Source organism: Rhinopithecus roxellana, chromosome 15 (genome assembly GCF_007565055.1).
Source record: "Rhinopithecus roxellana isolate Shanxi Qingling chromosome 15, ASM756505v1, whole genome shotgun sequence".
NCBI classification, from domain to species: Eukaryota; Metazoa; Chordata; class Mammalia; order Primates; family Cercopithecidae; genus Rhinopithecus; species Rhinopithecus roxellana.
Window position 1 is genome coordinate 23460650 of NC_044563.1, and position 13757 is coordinate 23474406.

Genomic DNA, 13757 nt, shown 5'->3' on the forward strand with positions numbered 1-13757 from the left:
AATTCTGAAAACCATTGCTTCCTTGTTGTCTAGCATGTGGTATTGCTGGTAAAAAATCTGGTCAATTTAGTTTTCGTTATTTTGAATCTCTCTAAAACCATTTAGGTTCTGGTCCCTGTAAAACCTTTTAGAATCTCTCTTGGTTTTGGCATTCTGAAGTACTGTGAGACTGTACCCGGATGTTGAGGAATTTTTCTATTCATCTGTTCAGCCTTTGTTGGTCCCTTTGATCTGAAAAAATGTGTTTCTTCTCTTTAGGACATTTTCTTCATTATCCTTGAACATAATTCTTGTATATTTGTATCTCATCGGTTTTTTCTTTTCTCTGTTTATGATCACATATGGAGGCAACAAATAGACATTCTCAACTGAATAACATACTCAAAACTATATTGTCCATGGATCCCCCTTAAATAACATTCTATTTGAAACTCTGTTAGGGAAAAGGGCCACAAAGAAGTAAAACAAAGCATATTAGAGAATGACTGAGTAGATTCTGCTTTTGACACTCAATATATTGAACATTTACATACTGTTAGAAAGTGTTACTATTATTTTAATGCCTTTTTAATATTTCATCCTTTAGATGCAATAAAGCTTCTTTAAATAAAGTTGTTTTAATTTGCTCAGGAGGGAAATTTCTTCCCATGTTTCCTAACTTAAATAGTATCCATTAGCATAATAATCCTTACTTCTCTCACTTTCGTCTACAATCTGTGTCAAAAAAGACTTATCTGATTAGTGAGTTTGGGAGAAGAAACTGGAAGCACACAGGCCTCTATCTTTCCTTTGAACGGACTCCAGAAATGAGTATAGGTGTGAGTTTGCTCTCCTGCATGTCATTCAATTTAAATAACTTTCTGCACCTATGAGATGGTGGTGGTGGTGAAGGAGCTTTCAGTTTGAGGATTGTAAGTGAAAGAAACCAACAAATTAAGAAATAAGTGAAAATTGAAGAACAAACTAATAAAAATTACGTATTCTGGAATAGCTGGGCAGGTAGATTTAACCTTTTGGTTCTTAACCAAGCACAGATTTTTCTGTTGGTAATGTGAAGTCTGTATTTCCAAAGTAACTATGCTTTCACATATGCAATTAGTTGGTTTTCAATACTTGCAGCATGGAAAAGTACTTTCAATCTTAATTTACATGATATGTTTTAAAGACAATTGCAGTTTAAACCACCTTACTTTACATGTAGGTGACTGTTTCTTTAGAGGCAGGACTGTAAATATTAGGCCTTAGGAGAAGCAAAAGTTTTAGAGTTTCAGAGTCTTAACAAAAGCATAATCCTTTAGGGGCCTTAGCTAGATGTGGAACTACTGCCCATAGAAGACACCAAATATTCTGGCCAGATATTATTTGGGACCATAAGTTTCCAGGATGTTACAGGTTGATCGTCAGTTCTGTAGGCACAACTTTTATTTAGCAAGCATTAGAACACTAGTGAAGGTTGTTAATGCTAGGTAAAAGCAAGGTGTTCAAAGAAGAAATTAAAATGAAAATTCTTTAATATACTGGGTAGAAAATAAACACACTTTAAAAATTGGAGATAATCTTACTTCCAATTTCTAAACATTTCAAGAAGGCAGCAATGTCTCAAAAAATAAAATTAGTAAAATTATTTCTTAAGAAATACATTTTTCTAAACAATTGAGAAATAAAAATTATTGAACCCCGTATTCTGTCCAAGAAAATAAAATGAGAAAACAATGAAAACAAAATCAAACCAGAACCAATGATAAAGTCAAAAGAATAAAAAACTTACATATGTTATAAATACAGAAAATAATACATATAAATGTTTAAATAAAAGTTATATTTTGACAGGATTTCACTGAATTTGTAGATTGTTTTAGGTACTATGGCCATTTTAATGATATTAATTCTTCTGATCCATGAACATGGGATGTTGTTTCCATTTGTTTATGTCATTTATAATTACTTACATCTGTGTTTTACAGTTTTCCTTGTACAGATCATCTTCTTGGCTAACTACATTCTTAGTTATTTTATTGTTTTTTTGCAGCTATTGTAAATGAGATTACCTTCTTGACTTGGCTCTCAGACAGATGGTTATTGCTGTATAGAAAGGCTACTGATTTTTGTACATTGATTTTGTATCTTGAAACTTTACTGAATTCATTTATCAAATTTAAGAGATGTTTTGAAGGAATCTTTGGGATTTTCTAGATATAAGATCATACCATCAGCAAAAAGGGAAATTTTGACCTCCTCTTTTCCAATTTGGATGCCTTTTATTTCCATCTCTTGCCTGATTCCTCTGGCTAGGACTTCTGGTACAATGCTGAATAGGAGTGGTGAAAGTGAGCATCCTAAAACTAATGTGAACCAAAAAATGTCCAAATAGCCAAAGCAATCAAAATCAAAAAGAACAAAGCTGGAGGCATCACATTACTTGACTTTAAATTATACTACAAGGATATAATAATCAAGACAGCATGATACTGTTATAAAAAACAGACACATATGTCAACAGAACAGAAGAGAGAACCCAGAAATAGAGCCACATAATTGCAACCAACTGATCTTTGATAAAGTTAACAAGATCACACACTGGTGAAAAGACACCTTTTCAATAAATGGTGCTAGTAAAATTGGAATGTCACAGGCAAAAGAATGAAACGGAACTCTTATCTCTCACCATATACAAATACCAACTCAAGATGGATTAAAGAATTAAATGGAGACTCGAAATTATAACAATGCCAGAAGAAAACCTAAGAAAAATTCTTCTGGAAATTGGCCTAGGCAAATAATTCATGATTAAGACCTTAAAGTCACAGGGAACAAAAACAAAATAGACAAAGGGGACTTAATTAAACTAAAAAGCTTCTGCACAGCCAAAGAATCTATTGGCTGAATAAACAGACAACCTGCAGAATGGGAGAAAATATTTGCAAACTGTACATCTGATAGAAACTAATATCCAGAATTTACAAGGAAATCAAACATTCAACAACAACAAAAATACACACACACACACACACACACACACACACACACACACACAATCCCGTTAAAAAGTAGGCAAAGGATATGAATAGACATTTATTAAAAAACAGCATACAAATGGCCAACAAGCATATGAAAAAATGCTCATCATTACTATCATCATAGAAATACTAATTAAATTCTTAATGAGATAGCATTGCATACTGTATTAGTTCATTCTCTCATTAGTATAAACAAATACCTGAGACTGGGTAATTTGTAAAGAAAAGATGTTTAATTGGCTAATAGTTCTGTACGCTTTATAGGAAGCATGATCCTGGCATCTGCTTGGCCTCTGGGGAGGCTTCAGGAAATGTACAATCATGGCTAAAGGTGTAGGAGGAGCGCGCATATCACGTGGCCAGAGCAGGAGCAAGAAACAGAATGGGGAGGTGTTGCACACTTTTAAACAACCACATCTCAGGAGAACTCACTCACTATGTAGTGAGGATGATGCTAAACCATTCATAAGAACTCTGCCCCATGATGTAATCACCTCCCACTAGGCCCCACCTCTAACATTGGGGATTACAATTCAATGTGAGATTTTATGGGGACACAGATCCAAACCTTATCAAACACCAATTGGAATGGCTATTATTAAAAAGAAAAACAAAATTAACAGATGTTGGGGAGGATACAGAGAAAAAGTCACAATTATACACTGTTGATGGAAATGTAAATTTGTACAACTTCTATGGAAAGCAGCATGGAGATTTATCAAATAACTAAAAATAGAACCACCGTTTGTTTGATCCAACAATCCCTCTACTGTATATCTACCCCAAGAGAAAAAATTAGCATCAAAAGGATACATACACTCAAAGGTTTATTATGGCACTATTCACAATAATGAAGATATGGAATTTACCTAAATGTCCATCAATAGCTGACTGGCTAGAGAAAATGGCATAATAGAATACCATTCAGCCATTAAAAAAAGGAATCGTCTTTTGCAGCAACATGAACGGAACTGGAGGACATTATATCTTAAGTGAAATAACTCAGACACACAAAGACAAACACCATATGTTCTCACTTGTAAGTGGGAGTTAGCTAATGTGTACACATGGACATATGGTGTGGAATGATAAGCAATGGAGACTTGAAAGGGTGGGAAGTCAGAGGAGTTTGAAAGATACAAAAATAATTAATTGGTACAATGTACATTATTCTGGTGATAGATACATCTAAAGTCTTGAGTTTTCCACAATACAATATACCCATGTAACAAAATTACATAATACCCTGTAAATGTATATAAAAACTTACAAAGATTCAAATATGTTGTTATTGAAAAGACCAGTAAGAAGTCAGGCAATAGCATAGTTTAAAAAGCAGAAAGGAAACCACTAATTTGCATTTTGTGTAATGAAGAGAAGGAAGTGGAAACAAATACAAAGTAATTTTTAAAAATTATAATCAGATAGTATACTCGATGCTAACAAATTTGCACATCTGTGTGAAATCTATAAATCTCTATGAAAACTCAGTGAGGTTTAGAAAATTAAATTAGATTAAAATCATGGAAGAAACTTACAAATTTGTCAAAACTCCTACTAAAATTTTACAGGTAAAATCTTTTAAGATGTAGATAATTTCTATGTTAAACTGTATAATGACATTCACATTAAAATTCAGTATTATAGTATAAATAGCAATGCATTAATGATAAAGTTCCTGACATTTGATTATCTCTCAACATTAAATCCAACTTATCACCAGCTCCTGATAATTGTACTTCCTATCTTTCAAATTCATCCAATTCCCTTTACTTCCAATACATTTACTCTTGGAAAGTAGACAAAATATTGTAACATGGCTTGCAGACATTGCCTTCTCTGCCCTCTACCCATCCCTCCACATTCATCAGGCAATAAGCATTATCACTAGCTCATTTCTTGTCAGTCAAATGTGGACCTTGGTCTTTACAAGTCCAGTAAAAAGGAGCTGAACTTGTGTCAAGTTAAAAGGGGCCTCACCTAGAGCAATGACTAAAGAATTGCCGTAACCAAAATAACAGAATCTGTGTAGGGTAGGTGGCTGTAAATCTGGAGCTGTTTGGGGGTCATAAGTGGCCAGATAAAAAGGCAAGTACAATGTCAAGAATCTGAAGGTGGAGAGTTTCAGTAATGGAAGGAAGGTTTCAAGTAACCCTAAATTGTGAAATATGACGTGGCTAGTAATGGGGCATGGATTTGAATTTAATACTTGTCTTCTAAATTAAAGTTTTCTTCAATTATGTCATTTAAGATTAAAAAATATGTACTCTTCTTCAACTGAGAGTTTGTTCTATAATTTCTATTTTAAACTATTATATTCTATGCTGTATAGGGAAATACAAAACATTCTGAGATATCTTTATAATTAATCCATTTTTTTCTGCATATAAATTAATATACACCAAAGGATACTTTGCCAGATGCCTAAATAACTGATAACATTAACACCTACCTTACTCACTTATTATTTTTCTATTTATTTTCATACTTTACATGTATTCTATAGTTATGGATGTTTTAAATGTTATAAGATAGCTTTTTTGTCAAAAATATTTTTAAGAGACAAGTGAGAAAAAGAGATTTCTACCCTAAAACACAGATGTGATGAAGTAGAAAGCTAAAATTATAATTTTGTTCTGTTAGACATAATGAGACTTTGACCCAATGACCTCCTTTACTCTCCAAACCTGGAATTTGTTTCAAATAGGAATTGGTCATCCCGCTGACCCTTCTAATTAGAGGGTATAGTCACCATTTCAATCTCAACCATGTCTTTCTTAAATTACAACAATATAATTACAGACAGTTCCCAAGTGCAGAGGAACCAAGTCTTTACTGAAAGGGAAAATTATGCTCTCTGTTTCTTTTGTAATATATATATATATGTTCACCAAGTACTACATTTTGAAAGTAGTTTGGAAAATGCATGGGTAGGGAGGGGAAAAGCAAAACTATATGTAGATTTCAAAAAAAAAAATGTATAAACATATGAACATTAACATAATTTCAGAATTACCTTTTCATTTTATTTTGCATTTTAATTACTTCATTTGCATGCATCTAGAATTATGTTATTTTTAGCATGTTCTTGATTAGGTTAGTTAATGGATATGTTACTTGTTTTATATTTAGAGTTGGTAAATTGTAGGATATTTCTGTTCTTGAATAAAGTATAACTAATCTCCAAATGTTTTTTTGTTCTGCATTAGCATATCTTGTAAGTTGCCTATTTGCTCTAGAAAAACATGAGAAAACATAGTTGAAAGCTAACTTAAAAAATATTGAAATTTCAGTCTTGTATTTCAAAAGCAATAAAAGGACTTTAAAACTGAGTAAAAAGTAAAGCACAATATAACATCATCTCACTTTAACTTTGAGGACACTGGCTCATATTTTTTGAATAGTAGACAACTACTCAATAAAAGCAAAATGGTCATTAAGACTTTGCCAGTACCGACATATGTATATGGTCTTATACCATATAACAACATTTTGCTCAATGACCGTTATAAGATTATAGTGGAACTAAAAAATTTCCATCGATCACTGATGATGTAGCTGTTGATAGTGCAGCACATGACTCAATGTGATGATGTTGATATAAACAAACCTACTGTATTGTCATGCACACAAAACTATTGGATGATATAATTATATATAATACATAATGCTTACTAATGAGAATAAATGAATATGTTACCAACTTATGTATTTATTATAATAAACTTTTTATCATTATTTTAAAGCTCACTTCACCCACTTATTAAAAAAGAAAGTTAACTGTAAGCCTTAGGCAGTTCCTTCAGTAGGCATGTCAGAAGGTACTGTTATTTTGAGAGATGGCAGTTTCAAATGTGTTTTGCCCCTGAAGACCTTCCAGTGGGACAAGATGTGGAGGTGAGAAAACAATGATACTGATGATCCTGACCCTATGTAGGTCTAGGTTAATGTACGTGTTTGTGTCTTAGATTTTAACAAAAATATTTTAAAGAGAAAAAAATAAAAAATGGAAAAAAGCTCATAGAATAAGGACATAAAGATAGGAAATATTTTTGGTACAACTGTATAGTGTATTTGTGTTTTATGCTAAATCTTATTATAAAAGAGCCAAGAAGTTTTATAAATTTAATAACAACAAGTTAATAAAGTAAAAACACTACCTATAGTAAGGTAGGGTTAATTTAATACCGAAGAAAGAAAACAATTTAATCAATTTTGTGTTGCCTAAGTGTACAGTTTGTATAAAGTGCACAGTAATGTCCCAGACCTTCATATTTACTCACCACTCACTCACTAACTCACCCAGAGCATCTTCCAGTCCTGCAAGCTCCATTCATGGTAAGTGTCCCACATAGGTGTACCATTTTTTATCTTTCATGTCATATTTTTACAATACCTTGCTTATGTTTAGATATGTTTAAATATACAAATACTTACCATTATGTTACAGTTGCCTACAGTATTCAATATAGTAACACGCTGTACAGGTTTGTAGCTTTGGATCAGTAAGTCAGACCATAGATCCTAAGTGTGCAGTAGGCTTTGGCATCTAGGTTTGTGTAAGTATACTTTATGACATTTGCACAATGACAAAATAGCCTAATAATGAATTTCTTAGGATGTATCCCAATCATTAAGCAATGCATGACTGTATACACACACACACACACTCACGTGCGCGCACACGCACCACACACCCCACAGATTTTTGTTTGTGATTGTTGTAGAGACTATTAGTATTTCTTTTCTTTTCCCCTGTCCCTTGCAGATGGGTCATGCGATTGTATTTGGACAAACAGAAATGTAGAAAAAAGTATTGGCCATTTCCAGGCCTGGCCCCTCGATACGTCGTACGAACCTCTAGATCTCTCTTTCCCTGCAATATCAGCAGTTTCAGAGCCCACATTTTCCAGATGGTATTTCTACAAGACAGAGGAGGGCCACCCGACCACATTATACCATACATAAATAAGAAAGAAACCACTACACTGTTAAAATACTGTTGTTATCTGACTAGGTGCAGTGGCTCAAGCCTATAATCCCAGCACTTTTGGAGGCCGAGGTGGGCAGATCATGAGGTCAGGAGATCAAGACCATCCTGGCTAACACGGTGAAACCCCATCTCTACTAAAAATACAAAGTAGCCAAGCGTGGTGGCGGTCGCTTGTTGTCCCAGCTACTTGGGAGGCTGAGGCAGGAGAATGGCATGAACCCGGAGGCAGAGTTTGCAGTGAGCCGAGATCACACCACTGCACTCCAGCCTAGGCAACAGAGCGAGACTTCCTCTCAAAAACAACAACAACAAAGTACTGTTGTTACCTGTGGCAAATCCTTACCGGTCTGCAGCAACCTCAACTCTTGCCTTCTCAGAAGAAAGAATTTGACTGAGCATCATAAGGCAGAAGAAGAGAGCAAGGCAAGATTTAGAGCAGGAGTGAACATTTATTAAAATGCTATAAAGAAGGAATAAAAAGAAAATAAAGTACACTTGGAAGAGGGCCAAGCAGGCATCTTGGAGCTAAGGTGCTCCATTTGACCTTGGGCCTAGGGTTTTATATGCTGGCATTCTTCTGGCATCTTCTGTCCCTTTTCCCTTGACTCTTACGTTGGTGTGAGCTGCCCACATGTGTGGTGACCTGCTAGTACTTGGGAGGGGAGCATGTCTGGTGTGTTTACTGGAGTTGTAGGCATGCTCATCTGAGGCATCCTTCCCTTTACCAGTGGAATGCCCCCAGAAGATCACACACATTCAACTCTGCCATTTGGCATCTTAATGTTCATGTTTGAGCCTACTCACCCAACTCCAGAAATCTTATCCGGAAGCTGCTGATCACCGGTTTCAGGTGCTTCCTATCTATAAGGAGACTGCGTTTCCCTGGAGTTGGTTGAGACCTTTTATTAAGAAGCAGTGTGACATCTGCCTGACAATCATCTGATGGTCACCTGACTTTTTTGGTGGGCTGTGGGAACCCTCTCCTGCCCTGTTCGTGTCTGCCTTCCTAATGGTTTGCCTATGCCTTTACAGTATGATCCTAACTGCTTTGTCATTGCTTACAGACTTCAACATGGTCTGTTGTCTGCTTTTATCTCCAAACTCATCTCACTACAATCTCCATCCCCCCCTATATTCTAAGGTTACTTGAACACACCAAATTAATTCCCTCTAAATGTCTTTGCATCTGCTGTTCCTTCTCTCTAAAGGTTCTTCTACTGACTCTTCAAATGTTGATCTTCTCCTCATTATTTTTTGTCTCAACAAAATTTGTCACCTACTTAGAGAGACTCTTCCTGCTCAAGGGCTATGAAGGGATCCATCCCCATTATACTTGACCCTGTTTTATGTCCTTCATGGAGCTCATGCTGCTACAAACTGATCTGGTTTATTAATTGGCTTATTTATTGATTAATTCCTTTTTTAATCCAACAAGAGCGTGAGTTCCATGAGGGCAGTGATTTTTTTCAACTGCCTTTAATTTGCTGCTGTATTTCTCCACTTGGAACAGTGACTGACACAAAGTAAAGACTCAAATCTTTGTTGAATAACTGAATGAAAGCATATTGGATGTCTTTTAAAAAAGAACTGAGAAGAGGCTGGGCGCAGTGGCTCATGCCTGTAATCCTAGCACTTTGAGAAGCCAAGGCGGGCGGATCACCTAAGGTCAAGAGTTTGAGACCATCCTGGCCAACATGGTGAAACCCCATCTCTACTGAAAATATAAAAATTAGCCAGGCATGGTGGCAGGTGCCTGTAATCCCAACTACTTGGGAAGCTGAGGCAGGAGAATCACTTGAACCTGAGGCAGCGGTTGCAGCGAGCTGAGATCACTGGCATTTCTCTTCAGCCTGGGCAACAAGAGCGAAACTCCATCTCAAAAAAAAAAAAAAAAAAAAAAAAAAAAAAAAAAAAGAAAAAGAAAAAGAAAAAAGAATTTAGAAGAAACATTAGAGAATATATAAGGTAGTAGTTAGAAATTTGAAAATGGGAGACCAGACTTAAGGGATTGAAACCTGGTTTTGCCATTAACTATGGTCACATTGCACAGATTCCTCAGACATTCTTTTCTTCAATTTACTCATTTGTATAATAGAGAAAATAATATAAGCTTCCTCAAGGGGTTATTTATATTTATAAATCTAATTTAGAATAGTTCCCAACATAGAAAAAGCAGTACAAATGCATTTGTGTACATAGACAATACAAGTTGTATATCAAAAGCTTCAGGTTTCTTTCTTTGCTTTCAGTTAGTTCAGATCACTGACTTCATTTTTCAATTAAAAAGACATAGAACTGGGTTACTCAGTTTCTATCACAATTTCTGTGTTTGATGCTATGTCCACAACTGCCAGTATTTGGACTACTATTTGGCGCTATGCCCACAGCTGCCATTATTTGGGAGTGTGTGACTTCATGGGGTCAGGGTAGGGTAAAGTGATGCAGCCTGTGGTCATTTCAGTAAAGAAATGGACCATATATCATTTATTTTAATAGATTTTACTAAAAACTTTTGTTAGATAGTTTGCACCCACACCTCATTTTGTTTAGATAGACTTTCATTTTATAAAATTGAAAGTAGAATTATTTTCAGAATTATATCACACTTTTCCCTTCTCTCAATAATATTTTAAACACTTTCTCTGTATAACACTTTTCTAAGACACTGAAGGAATTTAAATTTGGCAGTATCACAAACATGCTTATACAAAACTCTTGTTATCACATTGCAAGACCGTGAAAATATATGTTCAAAAACAGATCAATCATTTAACAAGAACTGGATAGCTCTGACTGAGTCAAAAGTAACTTCTCAGTTCTTCTTTAGATATGTTGTTCTATTGTGTTTAAATATGTAAGCCCAGGGCTGGCTCTGGGCAAAAATGTCAACTTTAAATATTCAGCCTGTCATTTACTGCCCTCCACATCTTGTTTTTTCCCTACCTTTTCATTCTTATTCAGAATACATTGTCCTTTGCATCTTGTTTTTCAGCCTAATTGACTAGTAAGAAGTCTTTTAAAACTCTGTGCAATGTTTTGCGTTTGTTGTCACACATCATTGCTAGGAGAATAAAGCATTGTCAGTATGACTCTAGTGGCAAAAGACAACTGAAAGCTGGTGACTAACTTATTTTGGGCTCTGCTCTACGAACCTGTTCTCATTCCTGATTTTAATACGTATTCTTTCATTGAAATAAACAGTATTGTTATGCCCAGACCCTTTATTCCCCGAAGAAGTCCACCAGAATCCGGAGTCAAAGCCAAGCGGCAAGGATCTTTAATGCAAGTTCGAACTTGGTCCCTCTGTTTTACAACATACAAGAGGGCCCTGAATGATGCATGTGGCCGCTTTTTATAGCCCGATGCATACAGGATATGTAAGGTTACAGAGGTACAAAGGAATTCTTTTGGTTGCAGCATTACAACTGGTAATTGGTTAATACAATTAACAGTTTTCCATTTGTTCCCACGCATTTAGTAAAACTACAAACGGTTGTGATCTTATCAGGGGCTCTCTAGGTGGTGTTTCTGAGATGTGTTGGGGGGGGATGTGTTGGGCTCAGGAAGTTGGGACAAAATAGAGGATTGTGTTTGTACTGGGCCCAGGACTAAGATATGTGGCAGACACCGGTAATTAGAGCAGGACAGAGACTTTCACAACGTTTGTCCTTACAATGTCCGGAGTCTATAGATAACCTAATTAACCTAATCGGTTGGGTCCGGGGTCGATCTTTAACTAGGCTGAGGGCGCCGCCCGGGCTGTCAGGGCGCCGCCCGGGCTGCTTGCCTGTGGACTTCATTTCTGTCTTTTGTTTTTTTCATTTGATCTCTTTCAGTATCTTTGAGTGTAACAGCTTTTCTGGGTTCTGTGAGTACTTTTATTAAATAATTGAGCTTGAGGATGGTTCGGCAAATCTCTGACTACAATAACAATAAATGCAAATGATACATGCATCTTTCTCTGGGAATGTCTCCTCAGAGAAGTTAAGGAAGGAATACTTAAAAAAATAACCAAACTCCATTCTAAACACAGAGGGGTGTGTGCATGTGTGTATGTGTGTGTGTGTATCTGTTTATGTGTATGTTCCTATATGTATATTTGTATAAGGGTATATGTATGAGTTTGTCTATGTGTATGCTTATGAGTGTGCATGTGTAATATAATACGTGTGTGTGTGTGTGCATATACATGAAAATTCTAGGCATTCAATAAAGCATATATCATGACCCTGTAATGGTAGGGAGAGTGTGCTTTCAAGAAACTGTAAGAAAGACTATGGCTAGAACTCAAAAAAATTAAAAGAGAATGGTAGTCAGTGAGGTGAGACATAGGTAAAAGACAAAACACAAGGCTTTAGGAACTTTAAAGTTTTTCTTGTGCTGTGATGGATATGTAGACATGATAAGGAATGATAAGATCATTTTTTGGATCACTTTTTGGAAAAATAAATTTTAAAAAATTTGCCCATAAATGAAGAAACTGAATAAATTATTGTATATCTAAACCATACAATATTAAGAAGCCACCAAAAATAACAAATTTTTAAAAATAGATTTGTAGGAATACTTAATTTTTTCTTTCGGGAGAAAGCGACATAAAAACTTTAAAAAAAATGTTTCTTTAAAACAATGACTACCTCTACGTGTGTGTATATAATTATACATATGTTTATGTATGTATATCTATATGTGTGTGTGTATATATGTGTGTGTACATATATATATACACACACACACGGGTCATAGAAAAATACGTGGGTTACTTGGGGTAGAGACCAAATGAGATATATATGCAGGTGAGATTAGGAAAGAAGGAAAAGAAAAGCAAATCAGTATAAAGCAAAAACATATATGAAACCATATTTATGTATGAGAGTAAAATTAGACATGTTTATTCAATAAAGAATTTAAGAATTTATTTAGAAAAATGATATAAATGATCACTTTGACAGCAGTGTGAAAAACATTCTAGTAGGTTTCAATATATAAGTTACTAGGCTATTACAGAGTTCTAGCAGATATGTGATGTGTGCTCGGATTAGGAGTTAAAATCAGTAAGCCTTGATAGTGATTAGATATGGGAAGTTTCAAAGTTGACTGCTACATTCGTGATTTGTGCAGTGCCATTGGTGCAGTAGGGAATAATAAATGAGCCAGGTTTGGCAGGTGGGGATTTTGTTTAATGTATAATTTACCTATGCCACTTTGCAGCACCCAGGTGGAGATATCAAATAGAATGTTGAATGATTGAGTCTAGAACTCAGACTTTAGCCCTCAAAATAGAAATGTATGTGTAATCTGTATATGCATGGTAATCAAAGCTATGAACTAGAATGAGATTACCTAGAAAGAGATAATATAAGAAGGAGAAAAAAGAAAGTCTATGAATAATCTTTGGATAACGTTTTATCACAAGAGAGAAAGGCAAAGATGCAAAAGAAAAAGATAACTAAAATGGAGAGAACATAACAGTGTATTGAGCTAAGGGGTCCACAATAAGAAAGTGTTTCAAAAAATATCTTCTAATAGATCAGTAATACTATGCAGTAATGAAAGATGATTGAGGCCGGGCGCGGTGGCTCAAGCCTGTAATCCCAGCACTTTGGGAGGCCGAGACGGGTGGATCATGAGGTCAGGAGATCGAGACCATCCTGGCCAATATGGTGAAACCCCGTCTCTACTAAAAAATACAAAAAACTAGCCGGGCGAGGTGGCGGGCGCCTGTAGTCCCAGCTACTCGGGAGGCT